General features: G+C 34.0%; 10 non-coding genes across 10 annotated transcripts; all 10 read left to right on the top strand.

Annotated features, from left to right (window-relative positions):
- The first annotated feature begins 23 nt into the window (after positions 1 to 23).
- On the top strand, positions 24 to 142 carry LOC149788392 (5S ribosomal RNA). The gene has a single exon (XR_016424740.1). It is a non-coding gene; the product is annotated as a 5S ribosomal RNA (ribosomal RNA).
- Positions 143 to 1,044: 902 nt separating this feature from the next.
- LOC149788391 (5S ribosomal RNA) lies at positions 1,045 to 1,163 on the top strand. Its single transcript, XR_016424606.1, has one exon. It is a non-coding gene; the product is annotated as a 5S ribosomal RNA (ribosomal RNA).
- Positions 1,164 to 4,709: 3,546 nt separating this feature from the next.
- LOC149788390 (5S ribosomal RNA) lies at positions 4,710 to 4,828 on the top strand. The gene has a single exon (XR_016424739.1). It is a non-coding gene; the product is annotated as a 5S ribosomal RNA (ribosomal RNA).
- A 902-nt stretch (positions 4,829 to 5,730) lies between these two features.
- Positions 5,731 to 5,849, top strand: LOC149788389 (5S ribosomal RNA). Its single transcript, XR_016424605.1, has one exon. It is a non-coding gene; the product is annotated as a 5S ribosomal RNA (ribosomal RNA).
- A 3,574-nt stretch (positions 5,850 to 9,423) lies between these two features.
- Positions 9,424 to 9,542, top strand: LOC149788388 (5S ribosomal RNA). The gene has a single exon (XR_016424738.1). It is a non-coding gene; the product is annotated as a 5S ribosomal RNA (ribosomal RNA).
- A 902-nt stretch (positions 9,543 to 10,444) lies between these two features.
- On the top strand, positions 10,445 to 10,563 carry LOC149788387 (5S ribosomal RNA). Its single transcript, XR_016424604.1, has one exon. It is a non-coding gene; the product is annotated as a 5S ribosomal RNA (ribosomal RNA).
- Positions 10,564 to 14,137: 3,574 nt separating this feature from the next.
- On the top strand, positions 14,138 to 14,256 carry LOC149788386 (5S ribosomal RNA). The gene has a single exon (XR_016424737.1). It is a non-coding gene; the product is annotated as a 5S ribosomal RNA (ribosomal RNA).
- Positions 14,257 to 15,158: 902 nt separating this feature from the next.
- Positions 15,159 to 15,277, top strand: LOC149788385 (5S ribosomal RNA). The gene has a single exon (XR_016424603.1). It is a non-coding gene; the product is annotated as a 5S ribosomal RNA (ribosomal RNA).
- A 3,563-nt stretch (positions 15,278 to 18,840) lies between these two features.
- On the top strand, positions 18,841 to 18,959 carry LOC149788384 (5S ribosomal RNA). Its single transcript, XR_016424736.1, has one exon. It is a non-coding gene; the product is annotated as a 5S ribosomal RNA (ribosomal RNA).
- Positions 18,960 to 19,861: 902 nt separating this feature from the next.
- On the top strand, positions 19,862 to 19,980 carry LOC149788383 (5S ribosomal RNA). Its single transcript, XR_016424602.1, has one exon. It is a non-coding gene; the product is annotated as a 5S ribosomal RNA (ribosomal RNA).
- Positions 19,981 to 20,090: the final 110 nt, after the last annotated feature.

The following is a 20,090-nucleotide window of genomic DNA, read 5'->3' as shown; positions in this document are numbered from 1 at the left end:
GTCTTAAATTTGTACGTACAAATGTCTACGGCCATACCACGTTGAAAACACCGGTTCTCGTCCGATCACCGAAGTTAAGCAACGTCGGGCCCGGTTAGTACTTGGATGGGTGACCGCCTGGGAATACCGGGTGTTGTAGGCATTTTTTAATTTTTTTTTGGGTTCCATCCTCACTGTGATGATATGCGATCATATATGGCCAATATTTCTTTTGTTCACAAATCTGGTGCAAATTTTTCAGTTTCCTCTACCTCCAGGATCGAAATGGGCCGCCTCGTATGCCGTCCAGATCCTCCAAATTTCTTCTGATATTTCGGATTCAGCATGTAGCGAATAATTGCAACGTATGCAATCGATGTCTTTCATTTTGGATACTTGTCTGTGGTATTTCTTATTCACTAATTGATAGATATATTTGGAATGTATTATTTTTAATTATTTTATTTACCTGTTTTTTAGCAGGGCACCAGTCTATCAGTGTGAAACTTAGCATCCCTTAGCGAATACTTCGAATATGGGTCATTGACAAAATAAATTGGTGTATAAATCTCTGTTTTGATTACAGTAAGTTTGGATGGCTGTTCCCTGCTTCCACTTCCTTGCACTTTCTGTGTTTCCACAACTTTAACGTTTCCGAGCTGCAAGACGATATCCGTTTCAAATCAGATTCGAGTCCGTCTTTAAAGGTAGCTCATAGGCTGATGTCGATTATTTACCTATTGAATTAGTCAGTTGATACAAGATAAATAATAATAATAATAATGATAATGCCCAAAAACAACAAAAATGAACTGATTCTTCGTTTAAATGCATTGTTATTTAAGTCCATTTGAAGGTGTAAACCTGCGGTTAAGCAACTAATGTCCGAGTCCGAAAATGCCTGAACGACAAATCTGAATAATGTATGAAGGCAGTTTTATCTATATAAGTTTTAATCAGTACACTTTAATTACTAATTTTACACGGCACATAAACGTAAACGTCTGTACATCGGAAACGGTGAAGAGAGTAGCGAATATAAGTCTTAAATTTACACACACTTGTGTCTACGGCCATACCACGTTGAAAGCACCGGTTCTCGTCCGATCACCGAAGTTAAGCAACGTCGGGCCCGGTTAGTACTTGGATGGGTGACCGCCTGGGAATACCGGGTGCTGTAGACTCTAATTTTTTTTTTCTTTTATAACTAAAAACAGTTGAAGTTTTTCTTTCTTTCTTTTATTGTAACTAAATTTACTTTCTTCAATATAAATAATAAATAGAGCAATTTCTAGACTTTCATTTTCTCTTTTTCCTTAACTTTCTTCAATAATTCGGATCCTAAAAAAATCAAGTATAGGACCTGAATATAGCAAATGTTGCTTCGCACTTCTCTGCTCTTGGTTTCGATCCTTACTACTGGAATATGCGATCATAGATGACCAGTATTTCTTATTAACAAATTCGGTTCAATTTATCCAGTTTCCTCTACTTTTACTACCACAACAAGCTGCCTCCTTTCACCTCGAAATACTTCCTTCAAGTTTCTTCTCATATATTCCTGGTGTAGTCTCTAGCGAAGAGTTGCAAAATATGCCATCAGTGTCTTTCATTTTGCATACTTATTTGTGGTATTTCTTATAAACTAATTGATTGATAAATATGGAATGTATGAATTGTGAGAATTTTTTTAATTAATTTATTGATTGATTGATTTCTTGTACAACAGGACCTCAGTCTGCCAGTGGGAAAATTGGCATCCTGTAGCGAATACTTCAAATATGGGCCATTGGCAAAATAAATTGGGTTATAAAATTCTGTTTTGATTACAGTAAGTTTAGATAGATATTCCATGCTTCCACTTTCTGTATTTCCACAACGTTAACTTCTCCAAGTTGCAAGAAGATATCCTTTGCAAATCTGATAAGATCCTATTTTTAAAGTTAGCTTATAGGCCGGTGTCGCTTATTTTAACCAAATGATAGGACAGAAAGAGGAATAATAATAATAATAATAACAACAACAATAATGTCCTGAACCTGCATTTTAAGTCAATTTCAACGTGGAATTCTCCCCTTATCTGGGTCAGAAAATGGATGAGTGACAAATATGAGTATCTGAGGCCAGTTTTGCTTCTTTTGGATTAGAACTTTGAATCAGTATACACTTTAGTTACTAATATTATACTGCACACAAACATTTGTACATCGGAAACGTTGAAGAGATGTGTGACTAATCAGCCCAAGAGTCTTGAAAACGCATCAAGACAACAAATTATGTTTTACAGTCGAAATGTTGTTCTCACTAGAACTGAAATAATTTAATTTCTACTTAAATGCCCGAAAAATTTACAATTAAAAATACAAGAAATGTTTTATACCTAGTCCCGCACAGTGACGTACATCTGATTCCCTGTACTCACCGAGAGCGTTCTGTGTCACATGGATGCATATCAAATGAAGTGAAAAGTAATGGAATACTCGCTTTTTTATTTATCCCTATGCATCGTGGTGCCCACACCACGATGAGACGCTGTTTCAATAAACCTTTTTATATATGTTCTTTACTGTTCTTCCTTTTTCTTCTTGCTTTATCATACTGACACACGAGAGAGAGAGAGAGAGAGAGAGAGAGAGAGAGAGAGAGAGTATGCAACAAAGCTCGCATAACTTTATCAGCTATTAACATTAATTGTACTTCTGTGTAATTTCATTTTTAACGCGTTATCCTATAACGATTGCAAACAAGGGCAAAAACTCTACTGATCTTACTCGATAATTATACCATACTGAATTATACCAAGTTTATCTCGTATAAACGGATCATATATATCCTGGGTCCCTGAGGGTGTTTTAAGATATGTGTGTGTCATTTGTGATATATATATATATATATATATATATATATATATATATATATATATATATATATATATATATATACGTTTGTGTGTGTACATACATACATACATAGAAACGTACATACATACGTGTATTATTTACATATAGTCTTAGATAATTTTAATTATTGGGATATGGTTTTTAGGTATCAACAGATACAAAGGAAACAAACGTTTCAATACATATAATGACATTTTCTTAAATTCTACATTGTATCATATTGTCCTGCTACTTGCTAGGCAAGCTGACTTTTATAAAATTTGCAAACTCCTTATATATATTTAAATTTACTTTTAGAATTCAACCAGAATATCAGTACAGATCAGAAAGATTGAAAATACTATTTCTTTCATGTGTGTATATATATATATATATATATATATATATATATATATATATATATATATATATATATATATATATATGAGAGAGAGAGGGAGGGAGAGAGATGGCGTGTTCGGAATGGTTTAAACAGACTCTAAATTACACTGATAAAATGTACATCAGTCCAATGGTTAACATGATAGATTTCTATCAAGCTGGTTGCCTTATTGTACCATTGAGCAAGACTACTCTCATTGCCTAACAAAACCAAGCAGTCTTTTGCCAGAACACTATAATGTGAACTTAGGCCATCTAAATCAAATTCCTATGTGAAATTTGCCAATATAAGCCAATACACTTTAATGCAAACTTAGCCAATCTAAACCAAATATCTTAATGGAAACTTAGCCAAAGACCTTAATGTGAACTTAGCCCATCTAAACCAATATACCATAATGTGAACTTAGCCCATCTAAACCAAGAAAAGAATAATGTGATATTGGCTCATATAAACAAAAACACCTTAATGCTATCTTAGCCAATCTAAATCAACCGACTTAATTTATTTTTATAAAGAATACAAAGTGAAAATTTAAATACTTTTCAGCATTATGAATGAAATCACAAATAGTCCATAAATGTTCTATGACAAGTCCAAAAGGGTAGTGTTCCAAATGAATGCCAGTGGTTTTCTGAATGAAGTCCAATTCTGAATGTGTTGATGTGCTAACAATCTTGACGTATGGCGATGATGTAATTTAGAATGTCCTTGAATGAATTCATAATAGTCCCAAAATAGCGATTTTTGATCTTTGGACATTTGTATTGGGGTGTATGGACATATTTGTTTTGCTTATCAAAACGTTGGAAATCGCCGACACCATGCGGTATCGGCATAGGGTAGCTGCTTACTAGCCACAGGGGGCTCGTATCATTGCTTACAGTGAAACTATCAGTCGTACATATAGTATAAAATGTATGACTGTCAGTTTAATTGTGAGCAACGATGCGAGCCCCTGTGCTTACTAGCCTGCCATGCAAACTTGACCGACCTTTCATCGAGATATACCTGCATGAAATCGGGAGAAATACGATTTATTTTCTCAGAAATAATTGCGAGTATAACATCATTTGTCGTTAATGAAGCTGACTGACGAAAGAAAACGACAACCTTGATGAAATTTGACACGGAACTCGCCATTGTATTACTATTCAAATGACTGCACAAATATGGCAACCTACATGTCAGTGACATCGGCGATCAAATAAGCTCTTGCTTCCTTACAGATTGAAACTGAAGGGATGTATTGTCGTAAGATGAGCTCTCCCCTGTCTCTAATATATATATATATATATATATATATATATATATATATATATATATATATATATATATATATATATATATATATATATATCTGTGTGTGTGTCTAATATATGTATGTGTGTAGTGTATGTAACGACGAAGAGACAACCTATATTAGTCTTAAATTTGTACGTACAAATGTCTACGGCCATACCACGTTGAAAACACCGGTTCTCGTCCGATCACCGAAGTTAAGCAACGTCGGGCCCGGTTAGTACTTGGATGGGTGACCGCCTGGGAATACCGGGTGTTGTAGGCATTTTTTAATTTTTTTTTGGGTTCCATCCTCACTGTGATGATATGCGATCATATATGGCCAATATTTCTTTTGTTCACAAATCTGGTGCAAATTTTTCAGTTTCCTCTACCTCCAGGATCGAAATGGGCCGCCTCGTATGCCGTCCAGATCCTCCAAATTTCTTCTGAAATTTCGGATTCAGCATGTAGCGAATAATTGCAACGTATGCAATCGATGTCTTTCATTTTGGATACTTGTCTGTGGTATTTCTTATTCACTAATTGATAGATATATTTGGAATGTATTATTTTTAATTATTTTATTTACCTGTTTTTTAGCAGGGCACCAGTCTATCAGTGTGAAACTTAGCATCCCTTAGCGAATACTTCGAATATGGGTCATTGACAAAATAAATTGGTGTATAAATCTCTGTTTTGATTACAGTAAGTTTGGATGGATGTTCCCTGCTTCCACTTCCTTGCACTTTCTGTGTTTCCACAACTTTAACGTTTCCGAGCTGCAAGACGATATCCGTTTCAAATCAGATTCGAGTCCGTCTTTAAAGGTAGCTCATAGGCTGATGTCGATTATTTACCTATTGAATTAGTCAGTTGATACAAGATAAATAATAATAATAATAATGATAATGCCCAAAAACAACAAAAATGAACTGATTCTTCGTTTAAATGCATTGTTATTTAAGTCCATTTGAAGGTGTAAACCTGCGGTTAAGCAACTAATGTCCGAGTCCGAAAATGCCTGAACGACAAATCTGAATAATGTATGAAGGCAGTTTTATCTATATAAGTTTTAATCAGTACACTTTAATTACTAATTTTACACGGCACATAAACGTAAACGTCTGTACATCGGAAACGGTGAAGAGAGTAGCGAATATAAGTCTTAAATTTACACACACTTGTGTCTACGGCCATACCACGTTGAAAGCACCGGTTCTCGTCCGATCACCGAAGTTAAGCAACGTCGGGCCCGGTTAGTACTTGGATGGGTGACCGCCTGGGAATACCGGGTGCTGTAGACTCTAATTTTTTTTTTCTTTTATAACTAAAAACAGTTGAAGTTTTTCTTTCTTTCTTTTATTGTAACTAAATTTACTTTCTTCAATATAAATAATAAATAGAGCAATTTCTAGACTTTCATTTTCTCTTTTTCCTTAACTTTCTTCAATAATTCGGATCCTAAAAAAATCAAGTATAGGACCTGAATATAGCAAATGTTGCTTCGCACTTCTCTGCTCTTGGTTTCGATCCTTACTACTGGAATATGCGATCATAGATGACCAGTATTTCTTATTAACAAATTCGGTTCAATTTATCCAGTTTCCTCTACTTTTACTACCACAACAAGCTGCCTCCTTTCACCTCGAAATACTTCCTTCAAGTTTCTTCTCATATATTCCTGGTGTAGTCTCTAGCGAAGAGTTGCAAAATATGCCATCAGTGTCTTTCATTTTGCATACTTATTTGTGGTATTTCTTATAAACTAATTGATTGATAAATATGGAATGTATGAATTGTGAGAATTTTTTTAATTAATTTATTGATTGATTGATTTCTTGTACAACAGGACCTCAGTCTGCCAGTGGGAAAATTGGCATCCTGTAGCGAATACTTCAAATATGGGCCATTGGCAAAATAAATTGGGTTATAAAATTCTGTTTTGATTACAGTAAGTTTAGATAGATATTCCATGCTTCCACTTTCTGTATTTCCACAACGTTAACTTCTCCAAGTTGCAAGAAGATATCCTTTGCAAATCTGATAAGATCCTATTTTTAAAGTTAGCTTATAGGCCGGTGTCGCTTATTTTAACCAAATGATAGGACAGAAAGAGGAATAATAATAATAATAATAACAACAACAATAATGTCCTGAACCTGCATTTTAAGTCAATTTCAACGTGGAATTCTCCCCTTATCTGGGTCAGAAAATGGATGAGTGACAAATATGAGTATCTGAGGCCAGTTTTGCTTCTTTTGGATTAGAACTTTGAATCAGTATACACTTTAGTTACTAATATTATACTGCACACAAACATTTGTACATCGGAAACGTTGAAGAGATGTGTGACTAATCAGCCCAAGAGTCTTGAAAACGCATCAAGACAACAAATTATGTTTTACAGTCGAAATGTTGTTCTCACTAGAACTGAAATAATTTAATTTCTACTTAAATGCCCGAAAAATTTACAATTAAAAATACAAGAAATGTTTTATACCTAGTCCCGCACAGTGACGTACATCTGATTCCCTGTACTCACCGAGAGCGTTCTGTGTCACATGGATGCATATCAAATGAAGTGAAAAGTAATGGAATACTCGCTTTTTTATTTATCCCTATGCATCGTGGTGCCCACACCACGATGAGACGCTGTTTCAATAAACCTTTTTATATATGTTCTTTACTGTTCTTCCTTTTTCTTCTTGCTTTATCATACTGACACACGAGAGAGAGAGAGAGAGAGAGAGAGAGAGAGAGAGAGAGTATGCAACAAAGCTCGCATAACTTTATCAGCTATTAACATTAATTGTACTTCTGTGTAATTTCATTTTTAACGCGTTATCCTATAACGATTGCAAACAAGGGCAAAAACTCTACTGATCTTACTCGATAATTATACCATACTGAATTATACCAAGTTTATCTCGTATAAACGGATCATATATATCCTGGGTCCCTGAGGGTGTTTTAAGATATGTGTGTGTCATTTGTGATATATATATATATATATATATATATATATATATATATATATATATATATATATATATATATATATATATATATATATATATATACGTTTGTGTGTGTACATACATACATACATAGAAACGTACATACATACGTGTATTATTTACATATAGTCTTAGATAATTTTAATTATTGGGATATGGTTTTTAGGTATCAACAGATACAAAGGAAACAAACGTTTCAATACATATAATGACATTTTCTTAAATTCTACATTGTATCATATTGTCCTGCTACTTGCTAGGCAAGCTGACTTTTATAAAATTTGCAAACTCCTTATATATATTTAAATTTACTTTTAGAATTCAACCAGAATATCAGTACAGATCAGAAAGATTGAAAATACTATTTCTTTCATGTGTATATATATATATATATATATATATATATATATATATATATATATATATATATATATATATATATATATATATATATGAGAGAGAGAGGGAGGGAGAGAGATGGCGTGTTCGGAATGGTTTAAACAGACTCTAAATTACACTGATAAAATGTACATCAGTCCAATGGTTAACATGATAGATTTCTATCAAGCTGGTTGCCTTATTGTACCATTGAGCAAGACTACTCTCATTGCCTAACAAAACCAAGCAGTCTTTTGCCAGAACACTATAATGTGAACTTAGGCCATCTAAATCAAATTCCTATGTGAAATTTGCCAATATAAGCCAATACACTTTAATGCAAACTTAGCCAATCTAAACCAAATATCTTAATGGAAACTTAGCCAAAGACCTTAATGTGAACTTAGCCCATCTAAACCAATATACCATAATGTGAACTTAGCCCATCTAAACCAAGAAAAGAATAATGTGATATTGGCTCATATAAACAAAAACACCTTAATGCTATCTTAGCCAATCTAAATCAACCGACTTAATTTATTTTTATAAAGAATACAAAGTGAAAATTTAAATACTTTTCAGCATTATGAATGAAATCACAAATAGTCCATAAATGTTCTATGACAAGTCCAAAAGGGTAGTGTTCCAAATGAATGCCAGTGGTTTTCTGAATGAAGTCCAATTCTGAATGTGTTGATGTGCTAACAATCTTGACGTATGGCGATGATGTAATTTAGAATGTCCTTGAATGAATTCATAATAGTCCCAAAATAGCGATTTTTGATCTTTGGACATTTGTATTGGGGTGTATGGACATATTTGTTTTGCTTATCAAAACGTTGGAAATCGCCGACACCATGCGGTATCGGCATAGGGTAGCTGCTTACTAGCCACAGGGGGCTCGTATCATTGCTTACAGTGAAACTATCAGTCGTACATATAGTATAAAATGTATGACTGTCAGTTTAATTGTGAGCAACGATGCGAGCCCCTGTGCTTACTAGCCTGCCATGCAAACTTGACCGACCTTTCATCGAGATATACCTGCATGAAATCGGGAGAAATACGATTTATTTTCTCAGAAATAATTGCGAGTATAACATCATTTGTCGTTAATGAAGCTGACTGACGAAAGAAAACGACAACCTTGATGAAATTTGACACGGAACTCGCCATTGTATTACTATTCAAATGACTGCACAAATATGGCAACCTACATGTCAGTGACATCGGCGATCAAATAAGCTCTTGCTTCCTTACAGATTGAAACTGAAGGGATGTATTGTCGTAAGATGAGCTCTCCCCTGTCTCTAATATATATATATATATATATATATATATATATATATATATATATATATATATATATATATATATATATATATATATATATATCTGTGTGTGTGTCTAATATATGTATGTGTGTAGTGTATGTAACGACGAAGAGACAACCTATATTAGTCTTAAATTTGTACGTACAAATGTCTACGGCCATACCACGTTGAAAACACCGGTTCTCGTCCGATCACCGAAGTTAAGCAACGTCGGGCCCGGTTAGTACTTGGATGGGTGACCGCCTGGGAATACCGGGTGTTGTAGGCATTTTTTAATTTTTTTTTGGGTTCCATCCTCACTGTGATGATATGCGATCATATATGGCCAATATTTCTTTTGTTCACAAATCTGGTGCAAATTTTTCAGTTTCCTCTACCTCCAGGATCGAAATGGGCCGCCTCGTATGCCGTCCAGATCCTCCAAATTTCTTCTGATATTTCGGATTCAGCATGTAGCGAATAATTGCAACGTATGCAATCGATGTCTTTCATTTTGGATACTTGTCTGTGGTATTTCTTATTCACTAATTGATAGATATATTTGGAATGTATTATTTTTAATTATTTTATTTACCTGTTTTTTAGCAGGGCACCAGTCTATCAGTGTGAAACTTAGCATCCCTTAGCGAATACTTCGAATATGGGTCATTGACAAAATAAATTGGTGTATAAATCTCTGTTTTGATTACAGTAAGTTTGGATGGATGTTCCCTGCTTCCACTTCCTTGCACTTTCTGTGTTTCCACAACTTTAACGTTTCCGAGCTGCAAGACGATATCCGTTTCAAATCAGATTCGAGTCCGTCTTTAAAGGTAGCTCATAGGCTGATGTCGATTATTTACCTATTGAATTAGTCAGTTGATACAAGATAAATAATAATAATAATAATGATAATGCCCAAAAACAACAAAAATGAACTGATTCTTCGTTTAAATGCATTGTTATTTAAGTCCATTTGAAGGTGTAAACCTGCGGTTAAGCAACTAATGTCCGAGTCCGAAAATGCCTGAACGACAAATCTGAATAATGTATGAAGGCAGTTTTATCTATATAAGTTTTAATCAGTACACTTTAATTACTAATTTTACACGGCACATAAACGTAAACGTCTGTACATCGGAAACGGTGAAGAGAGTAGCGAATATAAGTCTTAAATTTACACACACTTGTGTCTACGGCCATACCACGTTGAAAGCACCGGTTCTCGTCCGATCACCGAAGTTAAGCAACGTCGGGCCCGGTTAGTACTTGGATGGGTGACCGCCTGGGAATACCGGGTGCTGTAGACTCTAATTTTTTTTTTCTTTTATAACTAAAAACAGTTGAAGTTTTTCTTTCTTTCTTTTATTGTAACTAAATTTACTTTCTTCAATATAAATAATAAATAGAGCAATTTCTAGACTTTCATTTTCTCTTTTTCCTTAACTTTCTTCAATAATTCGGATCCTAAAAAAATCAAGTATAGGACCTGAATATAGCAAATGTTGCTTCGCACTTCTCTGCTCTTGGTTTCGATCCTTACTACTGGAATATGCGATCATAGATGACCAGTATTTCTTATTAACAAATTCGGTTCAATTTATCCAGTTTCCTCTACTTTTACTACCACAACAAGCTGCCTCCTTTCACCTCGAAATACTTCCTTCAAGTTTCTTCTCATATATTCCTGGTGTAGTCTCTAGCGAAGAGTTGCAAAATATGCCATCAGTGTCTTTCATTTTGCATACTTATTTGTGGTATTTCTTATAAACTAATTGATTGATAAATATGGAATGTATGAATTGTGAGAATTTTTTTAATTAATTTATTGATTGATTGATTTCTTGTACAACAGGACCTCAGTCTGCCAGTGGGAAAATTGGCATCCTGTAGCGAATACTTCAAATATGGGCCATTGGCAAAATAAATTGGGTTATAAAATTCTGTTTTGATTACAGTAAGTTTAGATAGATATTCCATGCTTCCACTTTCTGTATTTCCACAACGTTAACTTCTCCAAGTTGCAAGAAGATATCCTTTGCAAATCTGATAAGATCCTATTTTTAAAGTTAGCTTATAGGCCGGTGTCGCTTATTTTAACCAAATGATAGGACAGAAAGAGGAATAATAATAATAATAATAACAACAACAATAATGTCCTGAACCTGCATTTTAAGTCAATTTCAACGTGGAATTCTCCCCTTATCTGGGTCAGAAAATGGATGAGTGACAAATATGAGTATCTGAGGCCAGTTTTGCTTCTTTTGGATTAGAACTTTGAATCAGTATACACTTTAGTTACTAATATTATACTGCACACAAACATTTGTACATCGGAAACGTTGAAGAGATGTGTGACTAATCAGCCCAAGAGTCTTGAAAACGCATCAAGACAACAAATTATGTTTTACAGTCGAAATGTTGTTCTCACTAGAACTGAAATAATTTAATTTCTACTTAAATGCCCGAAAAATTTACAATTAAAAATACAAGAAATGTTTTATACCTAGTCCCGCACAGTGACGTACATCTGATTCCCTGTACTCACCGAGAGCGTTCTGTGTCACATGGATGCATATCAAATGAAGTGAAAAGTAATGGAATACTCGCTTTTTTATTTATCCCTATGCATCGTGGTGCCCACACCACGATGAGACGCTGTTTCAATAAACCTTTTTATATATGTTCTTTACTGTTCTTCCTTTTTCTTCTTGCTTTATCATACTGACACACGAGAGAGAGAGAGAGAGAGAGAGAGAGAGAGAGAGAGAGAGAGAGAGAGTATGCAACAAAGCTCGCATAACTTTATCAGCTATTAACATTAATTGTACTTCTGTGTAATTTCATTTTTAACGCGTTATCCTATAACGATTGCAAACAAGGGCAAAAACTCTACTGATCTTACTCGATAATTATACCATACTGAATTATACCAAGTTTATCTCGTATAAACGGATCATATATATCCTGGGTCCCTGAGGGTGTTTTAAGATATGTGTGTGTCATTTGTGATATATATATATATATATATATATATATATATATATATATATATATATATATACGTTTGTGTGTGTACATACATACATACATAGAAACGTACATACATACGTGTATTATTTACATATAGTCTTAGATAATTTTAATTATTGGGATATGGTTTTTAGGTATCAACAGATACAAAGGAAACAAACGTTTCAATACATATAATGACATTTTCTTAAATTCTACATTGTATCATATTGTCCTGCTACTTGCTAGGCAAGCTGACTTTTATAAAATTTGCAAACTCCTTATATATATTTAAATTTACTTTTAGAATTCAACCAGAATATCAGTACAGATCAGAAAGATTGAAAATACTATTTCTTTCATGTGTGTATATATATATATATATATATATATATATATATATATATATATATATATATATATATATATATATATATATATATATATATATATATATATGAGAGAGAGAGGGAGGGAGAGAGATGGCGTGTTCGGAATGGTTTAAACAGACTCTAAATTACACTGATAAAATGTACATCAGTCCAATGGTTAACATGATAGATTTCTATCAAGCTGGTTGCCTTATTGTACCATTGAGCAAGACTACTCTCATTGCCTAACAAAACCAAGCAGTCTTTTGCCAGAACACTATAATGTGAACTTAGGCCATCTAAATCAAATTCCTATGTGAAATTTGCCAATATAAGCCAATACACTTTAATGCAAACTTAGCCAATCTAAACCAAATATCTTAATGGAAACTTAGCCAAAGACCTTAATGTGAACTTAGCCCATCTAAACCAATATACCATAATGTGAACTTAGCCCATCTAAACCAAGAAAAGAATAATGTGATATTGGCTCATATAAACAAAAACACCTTAATGCTATCTTAGCCAATCTAAATCAACCGACTTAATTTATTTTTATAAAGAATACAAAGTGAAAATTTAAATACTTTTCAGCATTATGAATGAAATCACAAATAGTCCATAAATGTTCTATGACAAGTCCAAAAGGGTAGTGTTCCAAATGAATGCCAGTGGTTTTCTGAATGAAGTCCAATTCTGAATGTGTTGATGTGCTAACAATCTTGACGTATGGCGATGATGTAATTTAGAATGTCCTTGAATGAATTCATAATAGTCCCAAAATAGCGATTTTTGATCTTTGGACATTTGTATTGGGGTGTATGGACATATTTGTTTTGCTTATCAAAACGTTGGAAATCGCCGACACCATGCGGTATCGGCATAGGGTAGCTGCTTACTAGCCACAGGGGGCTCGTATCATTGCTTACAGTGAAACTATCAGTCGTACATATAGTATAAAATGTATGACTGTCAGTTTAATTGTGAGCAACGATGCGAGCCCCTGTGCTTACTAGCCTGCCATGCAAACTTGACCGACCTTTCATCGAGATATACCTGCATGAAATCGGGAGAAATACGATTTATTTTCTCAGAAATAATTGCGAGTATAACATCATTTGTCGTTAATGAAGCTGACTGACGAAAGAAAACGACAACCTTGATGAAATTTGACACGGAACTCGCCATTGTATTACTATTCAAATGACTGCACAAATATGGCAACCTACATGTCAGTGACATCGGCGATCAAATAAGCTCTTGCTTCCTTACAGATTGAAACTGAAGGGATGTATTGTCGTAAGATGAGCTCTCCCCTGTCTCTAATATATATATATATATATATATATATATATATATATATATATATATATATATATATATATATATATATATATATATATATATATATATCTGTGTGTGTGTCTAATATATGTATGTGTGTAGTGTATGTAACGACGAAGAGACAACCTATATTAGTCTTAAATTTGTACGTACAAATGTCTACGGCCATACCACGTTGAAAACACCGGTTCTCGTCCGATCACCGAAGTTAAGCAACGTCGGGCCCGGTTAGTACTTGGATGGGTGACCGCCTGGGAATACCGGGTGTTGTAGGCATTTTTTAATTTTTTTTTGGGTTCCATCCTCACTGTGATGATATGCGATCATATATGGCCAATATTTCTTTTGTTCACAAATCTGGTGCAAATTTTTCAGTTTCCTCTACCTCCAGGATCGAAATGGGCCGCCTCGTATGCCGTCCAGATCCTCCAAATTTCTTCTGATATTTCGGATTCAGCATGTAGCGAATAATTGCAACGTATGCAATCGATGTCTTTCATTTTGGATACTTGTCTGTGGTATTTCTTATTCACTAATTGATAGATATATTTGGAATGTATTATTTTTAATTATTTTATTTACCTGTTTTTTAGCAGGGCACCAGTCTATCAGTGTGAAACTTAGCATCCCTTAGCGAATACTTCGAATATGGGTCATTGACAAAATAAATTGGTGTATAAATCTCTGTTTTGATTACAGTAAGTTTGGATGGATGTTCCCTGCTTCCACTTCCTTGCACTTTCTGTGTTTCCACAACTTTAACGTTTCCGAGCTGCAAGACGATATCCGTTTCAAATCAGATTCGAGTCCGTCTTTAAAGGTAGCTCATAGGCTGATGTCGATTATTTACCTATTGAATTAGTCAGTTGATACAAGATAAATAATAATAATAATAATGATAATGCCCAAAAACAACAAAAATGAACTGATTCTTCGTTTAAATGCATTGTTATTTAAGTCCATTTGAAGGTGTAAACCTGCGGTTAAGCAACTAATGTCCGAGTCCGAAAATGCCTGAACGACAAATCTGAATAATGTATGAAGGCAGTTTTATCTATATAAGTTTTAATCAGTACACTTTAATTACTAATTTTACACGGCACATAAACGTAAACGTCTGTACATCGGAAACGGTGAAGAGAGTAGCGAATATAAGTCTTAAATTTACACACACTTGTGTCTACGGCCATACCACGTTGAAAGCACCGGTTCTCGTCCGATCACCGAAGTTAAGCAACGTCGGGCCCGGTTAGTACTTGGATGGGTGACCGCCTGGGAATACCGGGTGCTGTAGACTCTAATTTTTTTTTTCTTTTATAACTAAAAACAGTTGAAGTTTTTCTTTCTTTCTTTTATTGTAACTAAATTTACTTTCTTCAATATAAATAATAAATAGAGCAATTTCTAGACTTTCATTTTCTCTTTTTCCTTAACTTTCTTCAATAATTCGGATCCTAAAAAAATCAAGTATAGGACCTGAATATAGCAAATGTTGCTTCGCACTTCTCTGCTCTTGGTTTCGATCCTTACTACTGGAATATGCGATCATAGATGACCAGTATTTCTTATTAACAAATTCGGTTCAATTTATCCAGTTTCCTCTACTTTTACTACCACAACAAGCTGCCTCCTTTCACCTCGAAATACTTCCTTCAAGTTTCTTCTCATATATTCCTGGTGTAGTCTCTAGCGAAGAGTTGCAAAATATGCCATCAGTGTCTTTCATTTTGCATACTTATTTGTGGTATTTCTTATAAACTAATTGATTGATAAATATGGAATGTATGAATTGTGAGAATTTTTTTAATTAATTTATTGATTGATTGATTTCTTGTACAACAGGACCTCAGTCTGCCAGTGGGAAAATTGGCATCCTGTAGCGAATACTTCAAATATGGGCCATTGGCAAAATAAATTGGGTTATAAAATTCTGTTTTGATTACAGTAAGTTTAGATAGATATTCCATGCTTCCACTTTCTGTATTTCCACAACGTTAACTTCTCCAAGTTGCAAGAAGATATCCTTTGCAAATCTGATAAGATCCTATTTTTAAAGTTAGCTTATAGGCCGGTGTCGCTTATTTTAACCAAATGATAGGACAGAAAGAGGAATAATAATAATAATAATAACAACAACAATAATGTCCTGAACCTGCATTTTAAGTCAATTTCAACGTGGAATTCTCCCCTTATCTGGGTCAGAAAATGGATGAGTGACAAATATGAGTATCTGAGGCCAGTTTTGCTTCTTTTGGATTAGAACTTTGAATCAGTATACACTTTAGTTACTAATATTATACTGCACACAAACATTTGTACATCGGAAACGTTGAAGAGATGTGTGACTAATCAGCCCAAGAGTCTTGAAAACGCATCAAGACAACAAATTATGTTTTACAGTCGAAATGTTGTTCTCACTAGAACTGAAATAATTTAATTTCTACTTAAATGCCCGAAAAATTTACAATTAAAAATACAAGAAATGTTTTATACCTAGTCCCGCACAGTGACGTACATCTGATTCCCTGTACTCACCGAGAGCGTTCTGTGTCACATGGATGCATATCAAATGAAGTGAAAAGTAATGGAATACTCGCTTTTTTATTTATCCCTATGCATCGTGGTGCCCACACCACGATGAGACGCTGTTTCAATAAACCTTTTTATATATGTTCTTTACTGTTCTTCCTTTTTCTTCTTGCTTTATCATACTGACACACGAGAGAGAGAGAGAGAGAGAGAGAGAGAGAGTATGCAACAAAGCTCGCATAACTTTATCAGCTATTAACATTAATTGTACTTCTGTGTAATTTCATTTTTAACGCGTTATCCTATAACGATTGCAAACAAGAGCAAAAACTCTACTGATCATACTCGATAATTATACCATACTGAATTATACCAAGTTTATCTCGTATAAACGGATCATATATATCCTGGGTCCCTGAGGGTGTTTTAAGATATGTGTGTGTCATTTGTGATATATATATATATATATATATATATATATATATATATATATATATATACGTTTGTGTGTGTACATACATACATACATAGAAACGTACATACATACGTGTATTATTTACATATAGTCTTAGATAATTTTAATTATTGGGATATGGTTTTTAGGTATCAACAGATACAAAGGAAACAAACGTTTCAATACATATAATGACATTTTCTTAAATTCTACATTGTATCATATTGTCCTGCTACTTGCTAGGCAAGCTGACTTTTATAAAATTTGCAAACTCCTTATATATATTTAAATTTACTTTTAGAATTCAACCAGAATATCAGTACAGATCAGAAAGATTGAAAATACTATTTCTTTCATGTGTATATATATATATATATATATATATATATATATATATATATATATATATATATATATATATTGAGAGAGAGAGGGAGGGAGAGAGATGGCGTGTTCGGAATGGTTTAAACAGACTCTAAATTACACTGATAAAATGTACATCAGTCCAATGGTTAACATGATAGATTTCTATCAAGCTGGTTGCCTTATTGTACCATTGAGCAAGACTACTCTCATTGCCTAACAAAACCAAGCAGTCTTTTGCCAGAACACTATAATGTGAACTTAGGCCATCTAAATCAAATTCCTATGTGAAATTTGCCAATATAAGCCAATACACTTTAATGCAAACTTAGCCAATCTAAACCAAATATCTTAATGGAAACTTAGCCAAAGACCTTGATGTGAACTTAGCCCATCTAAACCAATATACCATAATGTGAACTTAGCCCATCTAAACCAAGAAAAGAATAATGTGATATTGGCTCATATAAACAAAAACACCTTAATGCTATCTTAGCCAATCTAAATCAACCGACTTAATTTATTTTTATAAAGAATACAAAGTGAAAATTTAAATACTTTTCAGCATTATGAATGAAATCACAAATAGTCCATAAATGTTCTATGACAAGTCCAAAAGGGTAGTGTTCCAAATGAATGCCAGTGGTTTTCTGAATGAAGTCCAATTCTGAATGTGTTGATGTGCTAACAATCTTGACGTATGGCGATGATGTAATTTAGAATGTCCTTGAATGAATTCATAATAGTCCCAAAATAGCGATTTTTGATCTTTGGACATTTGTATTGGGGTGTATGGACATATTTGTTTTGCTTATCAAAACGTTGGAAATCGCCGACACCATGCGGTATCGGCATAGGGTAGCTGCTTACTAGCCACAGGGGGCTCGTATCATTGCTTACAGTGAAACTATCAGTCGTACATATAGTATAAAATGTATGACTGTCAGTTTAATTGTGAGCAACGATGCGAGCCCCTGTGCTTACTAGCCTGCCATGCAAACTTGACCGACCTTTCATCGAGATATACCTGCATGAAATCGGGAGAAATACGATTTATTTTCTCAGAAATAATTGCGAGTATAACATCATTTGTCGTTAATGAAGCTGACTGACGAAAGAAAACGACAACCTTGATGAAATTTGACACGGAACTCGCCATTGTATTACTATTCAAATGACTGCACAAATATGGCAACCTACATGTCAGTGACATCGGCGATCAAATAAGCTCTTGCTTCCTTACAGATTGAAACTGAAGGGATGTATTGTCGTAAGATGAGCTCTCCCCTGTCTCTAATATATATATATATATATATATATATATATATATATATATATATATATATATATATATATATATATATATATATATATATATATATATATATATATATATATATATATATATATATATATATATATATCTCTGTGTGTGTGTCTAATATATGTATGTGTGTAGTGTATGTAACGACGAAGAGACAACCTATATTAGTCTTAAATTTGTACGTACAAATGTCTACGGCCATACCACGTTGAAAACACCGGTTCTCGTCCGATCACCGAAGTTAAGCAACGTCGGGCCCGGTTAGTACTTGGATGGGTGACCGCCTGGGAATACCGGGTGTTGTAGGCATTTTTTAATTTTTTTTTGGGTTCCATCCTCACTGTGATGATATGCGATCATATATGGCCAATATTTCTTTTGTTCACAAATCTGGTGCAAATTTTTCAGTTTCCTCTACCTCCAGGATCGAAATGGGCCGCCTCGTATGCCGTCCAGATCCTCCAAATTTCTTCTGATATTTCGGATTCAGCATGTAGCGAATAATTGCAACGTATGCAATCGATGTCTTTCATTTTGGATACTTGTCTGTGGTATTTCTTATTCACTAATTGATAGATATATTTGGAATGTATTATTTTTAATTATTTTATTTACCTGTTTTTTAGCAGGGCACCAGTCTATCAGTGTGAAACTTAGCATCCCTTAGCGAATACTTCGAATATGGGTCATTGACAAAATAAATTGGTGTATAAATCTCTGTTTTGATTACAGTAAGTTTGGATGGATGTTCCCTGCTTCCACTTCCTTGCACTTTCTGTGTTTCCACAACTTTAACGTTTCCGAGCTGCAAGACGATATCCGTTTCAAATCAGATTCGAGTCCGTCTTTAAAGGTAGCTCATAGGCTGATGTCGATTATTTACCTATTGAATTAGTCAGTTGATACAAGATAAATAATAATAATAATAATGATAATGCCCAAAAACAACAAAAATGAACTGATTCTTCGTTTAAATGCATTGTTATTTAAGTCCATTTGAAGGTGTAAACCTGCGGTTAAGCAACTAATGTCCGAGTCCGAAAATGCCTGAACGACAAATCTGAATAATGTATGAAGGCAGTTTTATCTATATAAGTTTTAATCAGTACACTTTAATTACTAATTTTACACGGCACATAAACGTAAACGTCTGTACATCGGAAACGGTGAAGAGAGTAGCGAATATAAGTCTTAAATTTACACACACTTGTGTCTACGGCCATACCACGTTGAAAGCACCGGTTCTCGTCCGATCACCGAAGTTAAGCAACGTCGGGCCCGGTTAGTACTTGGATGGGTGACCGCCTGGGAATACCGGGTGCTGTAGACTCTAATTTTTTTTTTCTTTTATAACTAAAAACAGTTGAAGTTTTTCTTTCTTTCTTTTATTGTAACTAAATTTACTTTCTTCAATATAAATAATAAATAGAGCAATTTCTA

This window comes from Sinohyriopsis cumingii, chromosome 11, assembly GCF_028554795.1.
Source record: "Sinohyriopsis cumingii isolate HCF-2022 chromosome 11, ASM2855479v2, whole genome shotgun sequence".
Taxonomy (NCBI): Eukaryota; Metazoa; Mollusca; class Bivalvia; order Unionida; family Unionidae; genus Sinohyriopsis; species Sinohyriopsis cumingii.
This window is presented reverse-complemented; position numbering and strand designations above follow the sequence as displayed.